Source organism: Lithobates pipiens, unplaced genomic scaffold (genome assembly GCF_037356315.1).
Source record: "Lithobates pipiens isolate NorthernLeopardFrog02 unplaced genomic scaffold, aLitPip1_a1.2 Scaffold_54, whole genome shotgun sequence".
Classification (NCBI taxonomy): Eukaryota; Metazoa; Chordata; class Amphibia; order Anura; family Ranidae; genus Lithobates; species Lithobates pipiens.
In genome coordinates this window covers 286357-301132 of record NW_027507876.1, presented here as the reverse complement: position 1 = coordinate 301132, position 14776 = coordinate 286357, and the positions used below count along the sequence as shown (strand labels likewise).

Genomic DNA, 14776 nt, shown 5'->3' with positions numbered 1-14776 from the left:
TGCCCCACGGGACATGTATCAATGCAAAAAAAAAAGGTTTTAAAACAGCAGTTTTTTCAGGAGCAGTGATTTTAATGCTTGAAGTGAAACAATAAAAATGTAATATTCCTTTAAATATCGTGCCTGGGGGGGGGGGGGGGGGGTCCCCTTAGTCTGCTTGTAAAGTAAATCTTTCCCATGTTTATAACATTACCGCAGAAAAATTACATTTATAAAGGAAAAATGTAATTTAAAATGGCTCGCGGCTGTAATGTATTGCCAGATCCCGGCAATATACATAAAAAAGGAGGGGGTCGAGAAAGCACCCCCCCTCCTGAACCGTGCCAGGCCACATGCCCTCAACATGGGGAGGGTGCTTTGGGGTCCCCCCAAAGCACCTTGGCCCCACAACCATTGACCGGTGGTTGTGGGGGTCTGCAGGTGGGGATTTTATCGGGGCCCCCACATCCCGGCCCCCCTCCTATTTGAATGGGTATCGGGTACATTGTACTCCTACCCATTCACCAAAAAAGTGTCAAAAAAGTATGTCAGGAGACTTTTTTTTTTTAAATAAAGGAATTGTCAAAAGTGACCTGCAATGTCCATCCATCTTTAATCACGTCACCGTCTCCGGCGGTCCCAAGAACAAAAATTAAAACAGATGCAAAGTTTTCCATTTTTTTTTCTCTTCTCGTGACCGTCGTCGCCATGATTGAAGATGGATGGACACTTTTTTTTAATACAGGAATTGTCAAAAACTGTCTCCTGTGGTTTTTATTTTTTTGACACTTGTTTGGTGAATGGGTAGTACAATGTATATGATACCCATTCATATAGGAGGGAGGCCAGGATCTGGGGGCCCCCTTGTTAAAGGGGGCTTCCAGATTCCGATAAGCCCTTCAGCCTGGTGTGGTTCGAGGGGGCGCTCTTTCTCCCCCTTTTCCTGTGGCCTGCCTGGTTGCATGCTCAGATAAGGGACTGGTATGGGTTATGGAGGGGACCCCCCACGCCATTTTTTTTTTTTTTGGCATGGGGTTCTAATTAAAATCCATACCAAATCTGAAGGGCCTGGTATGGATTTTGGGGGGGACCTCCGTACCATTTTTTTTTTACATTTTGGCACGAGGTTCCCCTTTAAATCCATACCAGGGCCTGGTATGGATTTTGGACATCTTTTTTTTTAATCTTGGTGCAGGGTTCCCTTTAGCCCTTTAACCACTTCAATACACTGTGTTATATAAACTACACTGCCTGCATTGACTGAAAATAGAACTGAATATATAGACTACAAATGCAAAGTATATATCAAATACACTGCCTGCACTGACTGAGTATAGAGTCTATACTGAATATCTAGTCTACGCTAAATGCAGAGTGTATATATATATATATATATATATATATATATATATATATATATATATATATATATATATATATATATATATATTTGTAATTAGAGCCCTCCCCGATACCTGAGAGCAACCTAACTAAGACCTGCATAGTGCCTTGGCCTGTTGGTCAGTATACCTGAAAAGAGGGCATACCCTGTAAGAATGACCTGAGTATGATTGCCGATATAGAGGGAACCGGGAGGGTGGGTACCCGGAAATAGTCACAGACGCTGCCCCTGACAGGGAGGGAGGCCTAAATAGTGCCCGGCTCCTTCCACAAATACAGGCTGGCCTGCGACCAGCCTTCCAACTTGTAATCAGAGCCCTCCCCGATACCTGAGAGCAACCTAACTAAGACCTGCATAGTGCCTTGGCCTGTTGGTCAAACAATTTGAGTAGATGTATCACACACAGAGTGGTACTGCAGATACATATGGGTATGATCTGTGCCACGTCCCAATCTAACATGAAAAAAAGAACGACAAGGGGCTTCTGTACTTTTTAGGCACCATAGACAAAACAATAACCATAACGTAAGATCATAAACTTTATTTGTTTAAAAAAATCTCATTGTATCATATTGAATACAACATAGCTTTAAAACCATATATCACAACAATACTCGTAATTTCTTATGTAACATACAATAATAACCGCGACTACACTTTATACATTTTCAAAAAGTTGGTAATAGACAATATACATTTACTTTTGATAATCTCATAAATAAAATTAGTACTCGCGGTATAAAATATGCTGTTTGGAGGAAAGGCTCAACATGTTTCGCGTGGATTACACGCTTCTTCTGGAGCTTATATTAATGTGACTGGTAAAGCAATAAGAAATACACATAAACAACAATTAATTATACACATAGATATCACTCATATTAAGCATATTAAGCAAAAACAAATATCCAAGGTACGAACATGCTTATGTGGTGTCAAGGATTAAACAAGGCGCCAAAGGCTCACCGACCAAGAACAGGGGGTAAGGAGCAATATGGTCACCATGGGGACGTGTATAACATAATGCCAGGGGTACTAAAATGTTTGAAAAATTATTAAAACTTACTCAAAGAGCTGCTTTCGTATAGGGAATGTTGGAGACTGGACTGCACCACGTGGAAAAACGCTACATATCCATCAATTTTAACAACCATATGGAGAAAAAAGTTTAATAATTCTTGGAACAGACCGCAGCCCGAAGTAGAGTTAGGTCCTAAAAAGGCCTACAGATAAAAAAGATATTTTTTATCTGTTTTTTATCTGTAGGCCTTTTTAGGACCTAACTCTGCTTCAGGCTGCGGCCTGTTCCAGGGACAGGGAAGCTGGTCAGAGTTGATGGGAAGATGGATGGAGCCAAATACAGGGCAATCTTAGAAGAAAACCTGTTAGCCCCTGTACACGCGGTCGGAGATTTTGACAACCAAATCTGTCGGATTTTCTCAGTCGGATCTTGTCCAAAACTGTTGCATACACACGGTCGGACTAAGTTGTCCAAAAACAAGATCTTTCAGAACGTGATGACGTAATTTCGTTACGATGGGACTACATTCAGGCTAGTAGCCAATAGCTTTGATGTAGGAATTTGATCTGAGCATGCGTGGCACTTGGTCCGATTAAAATTCACTACACATGATCGGAGTATGTCCGACCGACCCAGTTGGTCGGGAAATATTTCCAACATGTTGGAAAATTGGGTCCAACGGATATTCCGACGGAATCAGTCCGATGCATACCACACACAGTCGGATTATCCGACGACACGGTCCGATAGGACACATTCCGACGGATTCTCCGACCGTGTGTACAAGGGCTTAGAGTCTGCAAAAGACTTGAGACTGGGGCGGAGGTTCACCTTCCAGCAGGACATCAACCCTAAACATACAACCAGAGCTACAATGGAGTGGTTTATAGCAAAGCATATTCATGTGTTAGATCAGCCCAGTCAAAGTCCAGACCTAACTCCCATTTAGAATCTGTGGCAAGAATTGAAAATTGCTTTTCACAGACGCTCTCCATCCAATCTGACAGAGCTTGAGCTATTTTGCAAAGAACGGGCAAAAATGTCACTCTCTAGATGTGCAAAGCTGGTAGAGACATCCCCAAAAGACTTGCAGCTGTAATTGCAGTGAAAGGAGGTTCTACAAAGTATTGACTCAGAAGGGCCGAATAAAAATGCACGCCACACTGTTCAGATTTTGAAAACCATTTATCATTTTCCTTCCACTTCACAATTATGTGCTACTTTGTGTTGGTCTATCACATAAAATACATTTATGTTTTTGGTTGTAACATGACAAAATATTGAAAATTTCAAGGGATGTGAATACCTTTTCAAGGCATTGTATGAGCATGAAGTGCTTTCAGTGCCAATACCTGAGAAGTGTGTCAGGAAGAGTGTTATCTGTGCAGACCTGGCTGCAGAGGCCTGTAAACAGGTGCTGGGCTCAGTATGTGATCATTCCTGGAAGTAAGGGAATTAGACCAGCTCAGTCAGGTGGATGGAAAGGTTTAGTCCCAAGCAGGTACAGATGGGCCGGAGCATCAAATGGGCCCTGGAACCTGGGAAGTCTGAGGGTAGACCCGCTACTCGCAGTGGCCACGTGTGAGGCAGTAGGGTTTCCACCTATCCATCAGAATGCATCCACTGTAGGGTTACTCATTAGTTAGTGATAGGGACTACAGATACCAGGGTGCCTTGGCGAGGCTCTGTAGCTAATGCATGCATTTGTAAATGACTAAAACCCCTTTTTGGAACGCATACTGTTAGACAAGTTGATTTGGTTGTCTGTGGGCTGGTTGATAAGTAAGATTGCTTTTTTACTGGCCCTTTTTTGTATCCTATGTGCCCTCCAATGCTGCTTACTGTAATGGCCAGCTATAGGTGGGGGCAGTGGTCCCCTTTTTGTATCTTCCACCAACAAAGCCTTCTTATCCCAATGAAAGAGCTAATGGTATCTCTTTCACCCATGTCCACCAGGGAGCATTCCCAACACTCCCCAGAATTTGAAGTGCACAGCCCAGTACCCATGGTATTCACAAATTGGCTTTCTATATGCACTTTGTGTAAGTGGAGCTCCTCCTCATTTTCTTTTCTACACCAAACAGCCGGACTCCAGAAATCGGGAAGGCTGACAGGAAACACTGTTCAGCAGCCATCTGGGCAGGAGCCCAAAGGGCCCTACAAATGCAAATTACTATTGTGGCAATAGGGGTTATCTACTAAAACTGGAGAGTGCAATGCCTGATGAAGCTCTGCATAGAAACCAATCACCTTCCAGGTTTTATTGCCAAAGATTATCTGAACAAGGTGAAGTTAAAAGCCGATTAGCTACCATGCACCAGATTCTGAGTGCTCCAGTTTTAGTAAATCTTTCCCAATGCATAGTTCAATTAAAAACAAAAACTCAACTCTCCTTTCTGAACAGTTTCAACAACCCTGGAAGTCACTTAACCAGTTCCCGACCAGCGCACGCCGATGTACGGGCAGGCATATTGGCGTACAGGTACGTCCAATCTTCAATGCGGCCCTGCCATCACGTACGCGCCGCCGGCGCGCTCGCGTGCTGGTCGGGACCCCCGTGAGTCAGGTCGCCGTGGGCATATCGTCTCACGGGGCGGCTGAATGGAGAAATGCCGTTGTAAACAGCATTTCTCCATTCTGCCTAGCAACTAGTGACGCTGATCTCTGCTCCATGTGATTGGAGCAGAGATCAGTGTTCACTAAATGAAAGCTCAGCCCCCCACAGTTAGTAACACACCCCTAGGACACACTTAACCCCTACACTGCCACCCACTGGTTAACCCCTTCACTGCCAGAGTCATTTACACAGGAATCACTGCATTTATATAGCAGTGATAGCTGTATAAATGACAATGGTCCCAAAAATGTGTCAAAAATGTCCGATGTGTCCGCCATAATGTCGCAGTCACAATAAAAATCGCTGATCACCGCCATTACTAGTAAAAAAATTATTAATAAAAATGCCATAAAACTATCCCCTATTTTGTAAACGCTATAACTTTTGCGCAAACCAATCAAATATTGCGATTTTTTTAACCAAAAATATGTAGAAGAATACGTATCGGCCTAAACTGAGGGAAAAAATGTTTTTTTATATATTTTTGGGGGATATTTATTATAACAAAAAGTAAAAAATAATGCGTTTTTTTTTCAAATTTGTTGCTCTATTTTTGTTTATAGCGCAAAAAAAACCGCAGGGGTGATCAAATACCACCAAAAGAAAGCTCTATTAGTGGGAAAAAAAGGACGTCAATTTTGTTTGGGAGCCACATCGCATGACCGCGCAATTGTAAGTTAAAACGATGCAGTGCCAAATCGCAAAAAGTGGTCTGGTCTTTGATCAGCAAAATGGTCCGGTCTGTAAGTGGTTAATGTTAAATGAAGGGATCTCTCCTAAAGTAAAAAAATTACCGTAAACTGACAATATTTACTAAGTGACCTTATCGTTGGGCCACTTTATTCCAATGTCTATAGGTCTCTTTATTATGACATGTTTTTGTATAAAAAGCAAACATTTCTGTCTGTTTGCTGTAGACCAAAGGAGGACAGGAGGAGATCCCTAGTTTCTTTACAGAGGGAGTGAACTTCCATTCTACAATACACAGGGAAGCTAAGCTAAATAATCACCAAATCTTTGTCCACACACTATTTAAATAATAAAAAAAAAATAATGTTCTGAGATGTTTTACTGCACTTATTATCTTTCACATCTGCACTTTTCTGAGTGACTGGAGTAAGCATCTGCTTGAAAGCTCTCCTACAAGAAAAGGTACGTTCTGGCTCACTACACACTGGGATGTCTCAGTGACATTTCAATATTAAGTGTAGATTTATAATCTAAAATTATTTGTAGCCTACTCCAGATATTTAATAATTACCTTTCCTGAAGGGACCATTCTTTTGAGTTGATCCAGTGCCTGTCCTGTGTCTTCCCTGATTGGCTTATAGTTGGGGAGCACTAGTCACATGATCTCAGCCAGAGTAGATAAGAACCATTCAGGTACACTCACCAACAGTGTTGGTCATCTTACTTTAAAAAAGTAATTAGTTAAGTTACAAATTACTTCTCCCAAAAAGTAATTGCATTAGTAACTCAATTACTACATTGGAAAAGTAATTAGTTACCCAGCAAAGTAACTGACTTTTTTTTTAAATATTCTATAATGCAATTACGTTCTATAACATATTTAATATCAAAGATGTTTATATTAACTGAAAACTAAAAACACTATATACAGTATTTTAGAACATTTGGTATTTATTTGAACACAAATGTTGAGGGGGCTGGCAGCGGTGGTAAATGAGGGGTGGCAGCAGTGGTACTTGACGGGGTGGCAGCGGTGGTACTTGGGGAGGTGGCAGTGGTGGTGGTGTACTTGGGGGGGTGGCAGCGGTGGTACTTTGGGGGGTGACAGCAGTGGTGTAGTGGGGTGGTGGCAGGCAGCGTGGTACTTGGGGGGGTGGCAGCAGTGGTGGTGCCATCCTCTCCCACCACCACCTCTGCCTCTTACTGATCCAATCCCCCACCACTACTGATCTCATCCCTACCCTATTCCCCCCATCACCTCTGTTGTAGAAGTGATGGTGGGTGGGTAGAGATGGGATCAGTAAGAAGCAGAGGTGGTGGAGAACTTGGTATGGATCGATTGCACTGCAATTTGAATAATCAATCACTTACTTGAATGCCTCCAGGGATGCCTTTCCTCATGGGGGAGAGAGACCCTCCCCTTCACTCGATTGGTATCAGCTGACTTAATTTTTCAGTGTCCGCCCCATCTCCCTACATTCTCTCTCTGGATAGGCGGGGCAGGATGGGGCGGTCCAGACAGTCTCTCTGAGTCTCAGTCTCAGCTCAGCGGGCGAAAGCCCCCCTCCCCGCGGCGGAAAGAATGGCCAGGCAGCGCGGCCACGGCGGGGCCTCCTGGGCAGTAGATGTAATTGAGGTAACTCTGCCCAAGTAATGGGAACTGAGTTACCATGAGGGGAAGAGTAATCAGTTAGGTTACTCGTTACCCTCTAAAGTAACTGCGTAACTCCGTTTATTTTAACTCAGTTACTTACATCACTGGTCACCAACTTGTTGGCTCTTCTGGAATATCAGAGATCAGTGGTGGTCAACTTATTTGATATACAGTGGGGACGGAAAGTCTTCAGGCCCCCTTACATTTTTCACTTTGTTATATTGCAGCCATTTGCTAAAATGATTTAAGTTCATTCAATTTTCCTCATTAATGTACACACAGCACCCCATACTGACAGAAAAACACAGAATTGTTGAAATTTTTCATTAGAAAAGATTTATTAAAAAAGAAAAACTGAAATATCACATTGTCCTAAGTATTCAGACCCTTTGCTCAGTATTTAGTAGAAGCCCCCTTTTGATCTAATACAGCCATGAGTCTTTTTGGGAAAGATGCAACAAGTTTTTTCACACCTGGATTTGGGGATCCTCTGCCATTCCTCCTTGCAGATCCTCTCCAGTTCTGTCAGGTTGGATGGTAAACGATGGTGGACAGCCATTTTTAGGTCTCTCCAGAGATGCTGGATTGGGTTTAAGTCAGGGCTCTGGCTGGGCCATTCAAGAACAGTCACGGAGTTGTTGTGAAGCCACACCTTCGGTATTTTAGCTGTGTGCTTAGGGTCATTGTCCTGTTGGAAGGTAAACCTTTGGCCCAGTCTGAGGTCCTGAGCAGTCTGGAGAAGGTTTTTGTCCAGGATATCCTTGTACTTGGCCGCATTCATCTTTCCCTCGATTGCAACCAGTCGTCCTGTCCCTGCAGCTGAAAAACGCCCCCACAGCATGATGCTGCCACCACACTTTTGGGACTGTATTGGACAGGTGATGAGCAGTGCGTGGTTTTCTCTACACATAACGCTTAGAATTAAGGCCAAAAAGTTCTGTCATGGTCTCATCAGACCAGAGAAGCTTATTTCTCACCATCTTGGAGTCCTTCAGGTGTTTTTTTTAGCATACTCCATGTGGGTTTTCATGTGTCTTGCACTGAGGAGAGGCTTCCGTCGGGCCACTCTGCCATATAGCCTTGACTGGTGGAGGGCTGCAGTGATGGTTGACTTTCTACAACTTTCTACCATCTCCCGACTGCATCTCTAGAGCTCAGCCACAGTAATCTTTGGGTTCTTCTTTACCTCTCTCACCAAGGCTCTTCTCCATCTATAGCTCAGTTTGGCCGGACGGCCAGCTCTAGGAAGGGTTCTGGTCGTCCCAAATGTCTTCCATTTAAGGATTATGAAGGCCACTGTGCTCTTAGGAACCTTAAGTGCAGTAGAAATTTTTTTGTAACCTTGGCCAGATCTGTGCCTTGCCACAATTTATTTTCTGAGCTCTTCAGGCAGTTCCGTTGAACTCATGATTCTCATTTGCTCTGACATGCACTGTGAGCTGTAAAGTCTTATATAGACAGGTGTGTGGCTTTCCTAATCAAGTCCAATCAGTATAATCAAAACACAGTTGGACTCAAATGAAGGTGTAGAACCATCTCAAGGATAATCAGAAGAAATGGACATGTGATATTTCATTTTTTCTTTTTTAATAAATTTGCAAAAATGTCAATAATTCTGTGTTTTTCTGTCAATATGAGGAAAAAAATGAACTTAAAGTGGGGTTCCACCCTAAAGTGGAACCTCCGCTAATCGGAACCCTCCCCCCCTCCGGTGTCACAATTGGCACCTTACAGGGGGGAGGGGGTGGAGATACCTGTCAAAGACAGGTATTTACACCCACTTCCGGGCATAGACTCCCGTGGGAGTCTATGTCATATCATGTCCTGCCGCGCTGTCTGCTGGGACACACACGGGTCCCAGAGACAGCGCGGAGAATTTCTATTGCGCTGCGCGACTCGCGCATGCGCAGTAGGGAACCGGGAAGTGAAGCCGATTCGCTTCACTTCCTGATTCCCTCACCTAGAATGGTGACGGCAGCAGCCGAGAGCCGAGCGTTCGATCGGTCTCGGCTGCCGGCATCGCTGGAACCCGGAACAGGTGAGTGTCCATTTATTAAAAGTCAGCAGCTGTAGTATTTATAGCTGCTGGCTTTTAATATTTTTTTGTTAGGTGGAATCCCTCTTTAAATGATTTTAGCAAATGGCTGCAATATAACAAAGAGTGAAAAATTGAAGGGGGTCTGAATACTTTCCTTCCCCACTGTACTTCAAGAGGGTCCATTGACGTTACCAAAGAGCCATATGTAGTAAATGTATTGCTACTGAAAGTTGTCAGAGAGTGCAAACATGTAACAGGGAATGATCAAAGATTACGGACATGCTACAGGAGAGGGGTAGAGATTGCAAACATGCCACGGGGGTTTTTAGAGACTGGGGATTACCTTTAGAAAACATTCATTAACTGCAGTTACGTTACATGAGACTGCTAGAGATCACTGGTATTTCAGCCTCTTTACAAAAGCTTTCACATTTGTTCTCCAAATAGCCCCTTAAAATATAAAAGATCAAAAAAAAAAATCTGAAAAAAGTAAAATACTGTGAAAGGGAACGAGAAGCCAGTCCAAAGAATATCTTTTTCTTTCACAAGCTACAAGTAAGCACAAAAGCATAGACCAGTGATGGCGAACCTTGGCACCCCAGATGTTTTGGAACTACATTTCCCATGATGCTCATGCACACTGCAGTGTAGTGGAGCATCATGGGAAATGTAGTTTCAAAACATCTGGAGTGCCAAGGTTCGCCATCACTGGCATAGACTATTGGTGCCCCAAGAGCCACACAATAAGTGCCCAAGGATCCCTGGGCTGCAGGTTGGTTACCTAGGACATACACTCACCCGTCCATTTATTAGGTTCAATTGCTTTGTAACACAAATTGCTAATCAGGCAATCACATGGCAGCAGCTCAATGTATTTAGGCATCTGAGCTATGACTAAGCACTGTGTTCGGTGTGAAACATGTCAGCGGCTGTGCAGTTAGTCTGTTTGCCAGCCTAGATGCTATGATTTTAATTACATTTTTGAAATAAAGTTGAATAATTTGGAGTGCGGCTATCCAGCTACATCTTTTCTACTTCAGTTCCTGTTGCAAACAGAGCCAGCACCCTGTGGGATTGTGGAGACAGCTGTTTTGGGAGAAGTCATTACCTTAGAGCGGTAATTCTTTGTATTTAGGCATCTAGATGTGGTGAAGATGATTTGCTGAAGATCAAACCGAGCATCAGAATGGGGAAGAAAGGGGATTTAAGTGACTTTGAATGTGGCATGGTTATTGATGCTAGACCAAATGGTCTGAGTATTTTAAAAATTGCTGATCTACTGGGGTTTCCACACACAACAATCTCTAGGGTTTACATAGAATGGTTTGAAAAAGAGAAAATATCCAGTGAGCGGCAGTTGTGTGGACAAAAAATGCCTTGTTGATGTCAGAGAAGAATGGGCAGACTGGTTTGAGATGATAGAAAGGCAACAGTAACTCAAATAACCACTCGTTACAACCAAGGTATGCAGAATACCATCTCTGAACTCACAACACATTGAACTTTGAAGCAGAGGGGCTACAGCAGCAGAAGACAACACCGGGTGCCACTACTGATGGCTAAGAACTGAATAATGAGGCTACAATTCGTACAGGCTCACCAAAATTGGACAATAGAAGATTGGAAAACGTTGCCTGGTCTGATAAGTCTCAATTTCAGCTGTGACATTTAAATGGTAGGGTCAGAATTTTGGTGTGAACAACATGAAATCCTGGATCCATCCTGCCTTCTATCAATGGTTCAGGCTGGTTGTGGTGGGCTTGTGTAATGGTGTGGGGAATATTTTCTTGGCACACTTTTGGCCCCATAGTACCAAATTAGCATTGTTTAAAGCGGGTTCCACTGTCTACTAGCTTTTTTTTTTTTTTTGGAAAATGTCATCGCTTATTCTATTAAAATGTATCACTTGTTCCATTTTTAGACTCTCCTGCTGCTGTTTTTCAGCACATATAAAAACTTAGAAAACGTTGTGCTGATGGTTGTCATCTTGCCTCTGGGCATGTGAAGCCCACAGGCATCCTCTTCCGGGGCACTGTGCTGCTGATGGACCAGCATGCACCGCCCGTTCAAGCGCCGATCTCGCGCATGCGCAGTTTATTCAAATTGGAGCACCAACAAAAACTCAGGTTGCCATCACAACGGGCAGCGTCGTAGGAAGTCCCGCCCCGTTGTGATGGCAACTGAGATAATCACGCGATAGCTTGCGCCTGGCCGCCGCACAGACTCCTGGGAACAAGAGGATCCCAGGAGACAGTGCGGCACAGAGGAAGCGTAGACCTATCCGCTGCAACCCCGCCCATATCCGCAGCAACCAGAACCCGGAAATGGCCTGTAACAAAAGACTGAGCAAGTCACCAGAAAGGTACAGGTCCTCTTTATATTTCACAGAGAGAAATAAGTATAGGGAGATAGTGTTTATAATTCGGGTGGAGCTCCGCTTTAAGAGCTGCAGCCTACCTGAGAATTGTTGCTGTCCATGTCCATCCCCTTATGGCTACAGTGTACCCATCTTCTGATGACTCCTTCCAGCAGGATAATGCACAATGTCACAAAGCTCCAATCATCTCACCACTGGTTTCTTGAACATGACAATGATGTCACTGTACTCCAATGGCCTCCACACTCACCAGATCTCATCCAATAGAGCACCTTTGCGATGTGGTAAAAGAGGAGATTCTCATAAGGGATGTGCAGCCAGCAAATCTGCTTAAAAAAAAAAAATAGTCATTTAAATTATTTTTTTTTTTTTTAAATGGCCCTGTAAGAGCTGTGGGCGGAAGTGACGTTTTGACGTCGCTTCCGCCCTACAATGATACAGTGTACAGTGTCCTGCCAGTGTAAATATGAGATCTGAGGTCTTTTTGACCCCATATCTCATATTTAAGAGGTCTTGTCATGCTTTTTTCTATTACAAGGGATGTTTTAGGAAAAATAAATAAGAAAAAAAAATTGTAAACACGCCCCGTCCCGCCGAGCTCCCGTGCAGAAGTGAACGCATGCATGAGCAATGCTCGCATATGAAAACGTTGTTCAAACCACACATGTGAGGTATCGCCGTGATTGGTAGAGTGAGAGCAATAATTCTAGCACTAAACCTCCTATTTAACTAAAAAAATGCAACCTGTCGAATTTTTTAATCATCGCCTATGGAGATTTTTAAGGGTAAAAGTTTGTCGCCATTCCACAAGTGGGCGCAAGTTTGAAGAGTGACATGTTGGGTATCAATTTACTTGGTGTAACATTATCTTTCACAATATAAAAAAAAATTGGGCTATCATACTGCTGTCTTATTTTTTTATTTAAAAATGTGTATATTTTCCAAAAAAAGTTTGCTTGTAAGACCGCTGAGCAAATACGGTGTGACAGAAAGTATTGCAACGACTGCCATTTTATTCACTAGGGTGTTAGACAAACAATTTATAATGTTTGGGAGTTCTAAGTAATTTTCTAGCAAAAAAAATGTAATTTAATTATTATATTAAGTAATAATTAGCTCAAGGGATGTGCTGTATACAGAGTGCAAGGTTCAGGAGTGTTCTACATACAGGATGCAGGGTTCAAATGCGCGCTACAATTTGGCATCTTTGCCCTGGGTACTGGATGACCTTGTCCCGGAACCGGAACAAAGTTTTTGGGCTTAAAGGGAACAATGATTATGCAATTGGTAGAGGCTGCTAAATTCTATACCCTTGTTACTAAATTTCTTCTATACAGTAGGGCTGCCATGTGTATACAAAATATCTGTGTATTGGAAGTGGACAGGGCACGTTACCTTATTAAAAGTCTTTATTAGACTAATGGGTCATTTTCTAAATCATTTGTTGCATGAATTTCAGAAATATTACAAACTGAATGAAACTTCACTGTATGTTTTCTAATAGTATAATTCCTGTTTCAATAGCGCCATCTAGCATTTTCTCATTGAGGTAATTCAGAAAATGATACCGCATTTTGGCCACTAGATGGAGCTGATGATACAGGAACTAATCTGTTTAGAAAACATACAATTTTATTCAGCTTGCACAAAGATTTCTGACATTCGTGCAATGAATGTTTTATAAATGGACCCCTTAAAGTACATCTAAACCCAAGAATGAAAATGTAATATAATGCAGCTTACCTGTTTGCAAAAGGGGCTCTGCAAGTTGCTATTAATAATGCCAGGAAGTCGCTACCCCCTCTCTTGCCAAAAGCCTCCAGCATATTGTGCCACACTCCATGCCGTATGACAATCCCAGCCATTGAGCTTTATATCCCAAGAAAGGAATGTCCACAAACAAGTAGAATTGCCAAACTTTACTGATGGAATTCAGGGAATGGCATGACTGAGGGACCTGCAGAATGTGGAGGCTCCGATTATCTATAAAACATTAAACACTTGACCAATCCCCCCTTCCGAAATGACCAGACGACACATTTTATTTGGAGTCGAATGGCCATTCATAGCAGCCTTTTATTTCAAACCATTAAATACAACATTCACAAGAAAACAAGTTCAATGCATATAATACAGTCAATGCATAACAAATAAACCAACCTCACCTTATGCCCGGTCTTTGGAGGCCTATATACTCACGAATAACCAGTTGTTTCTGCCACCCAATCAAAGACCCCCAGCTGCAACTACACCAGCTCAGTGACAATGAACCACTTATGTACTACCAGATACAACCTAATTAATCACTTCAGCCCCGGAAGAATTTACCCCCTTCCTGACCAGAGCACTTTTTGCGATTCGGCACTGCGTCTCTTTCACGGACAATTGTGCGGTCGTGCGACGTGGCTCCCAAACCAAATTGACGTCCTTTTTTTCCCCACAAATAGAGCTTTCTTTTGGTGGTGTTTGATCACCTCTGCGTTTTTTATTTTCTGCGCTCTAAACAAAAAAATATCCTGGAAAAAAAAAATATTTTTTACATTTTGCTATAATAAATATCCCCTAAAAATATATATAAAAAAAAACATTTTTTTCTGCAGTTTAGGCCGATATGTATTCTTCTACATATTTTTGGTAAAAAAAAAAAAAAAAAAATTGCAATAAGCGTTTATTGATTGGTTTGCAAAAAAGTTATAGTGTTTACAAAATAGGGGATAGTTATTGGCATTTTTATTAAATTTATAATTTTTTTTTTTATTAGTAATGGCAGCGATTTTTATCATGACTCCGACATTATGGTGGACACATCGGACATTTTTGACACCTTTTCGGGACCATTGTCATTTAAACAGCAATCAGTGCTATATAAGTGCACTGATTCCTGTGTAAATTACACTGGCAGTGAAGGGGTTAACCACTAGGGGGCAGTGTAGGGGTTAAGTGTGCCCTGGGGAGTGTTTCTAACTGTGGGGGGGGGGGGGCATGGCCAAATGTGACA

At 42.5% G+C, this 14776-nt stretch overlaps 1 protein-coding gene across 1 annotated transcript in view; it reads left to right on the top strand.

Annotated features, from left to right (window-relative positions):
• The first annotated feature begins 6090 nt into the window (after positions 1–6090).
• The window catches only part of LOC143957673 (C-reactive protein-like), a 28170-nt gene continuing 19484 nt past the window's right edge, over positions 6091–14776 (top strand). The window contains exon 1 of the mRNA XM_077467369.1: positions 6091–6171. The gene's annotated coding sequence lies outside the window, so the exon portion shown is untranslated. The remainder of the gene's footprint in view (positions 6172–14776) is intronic.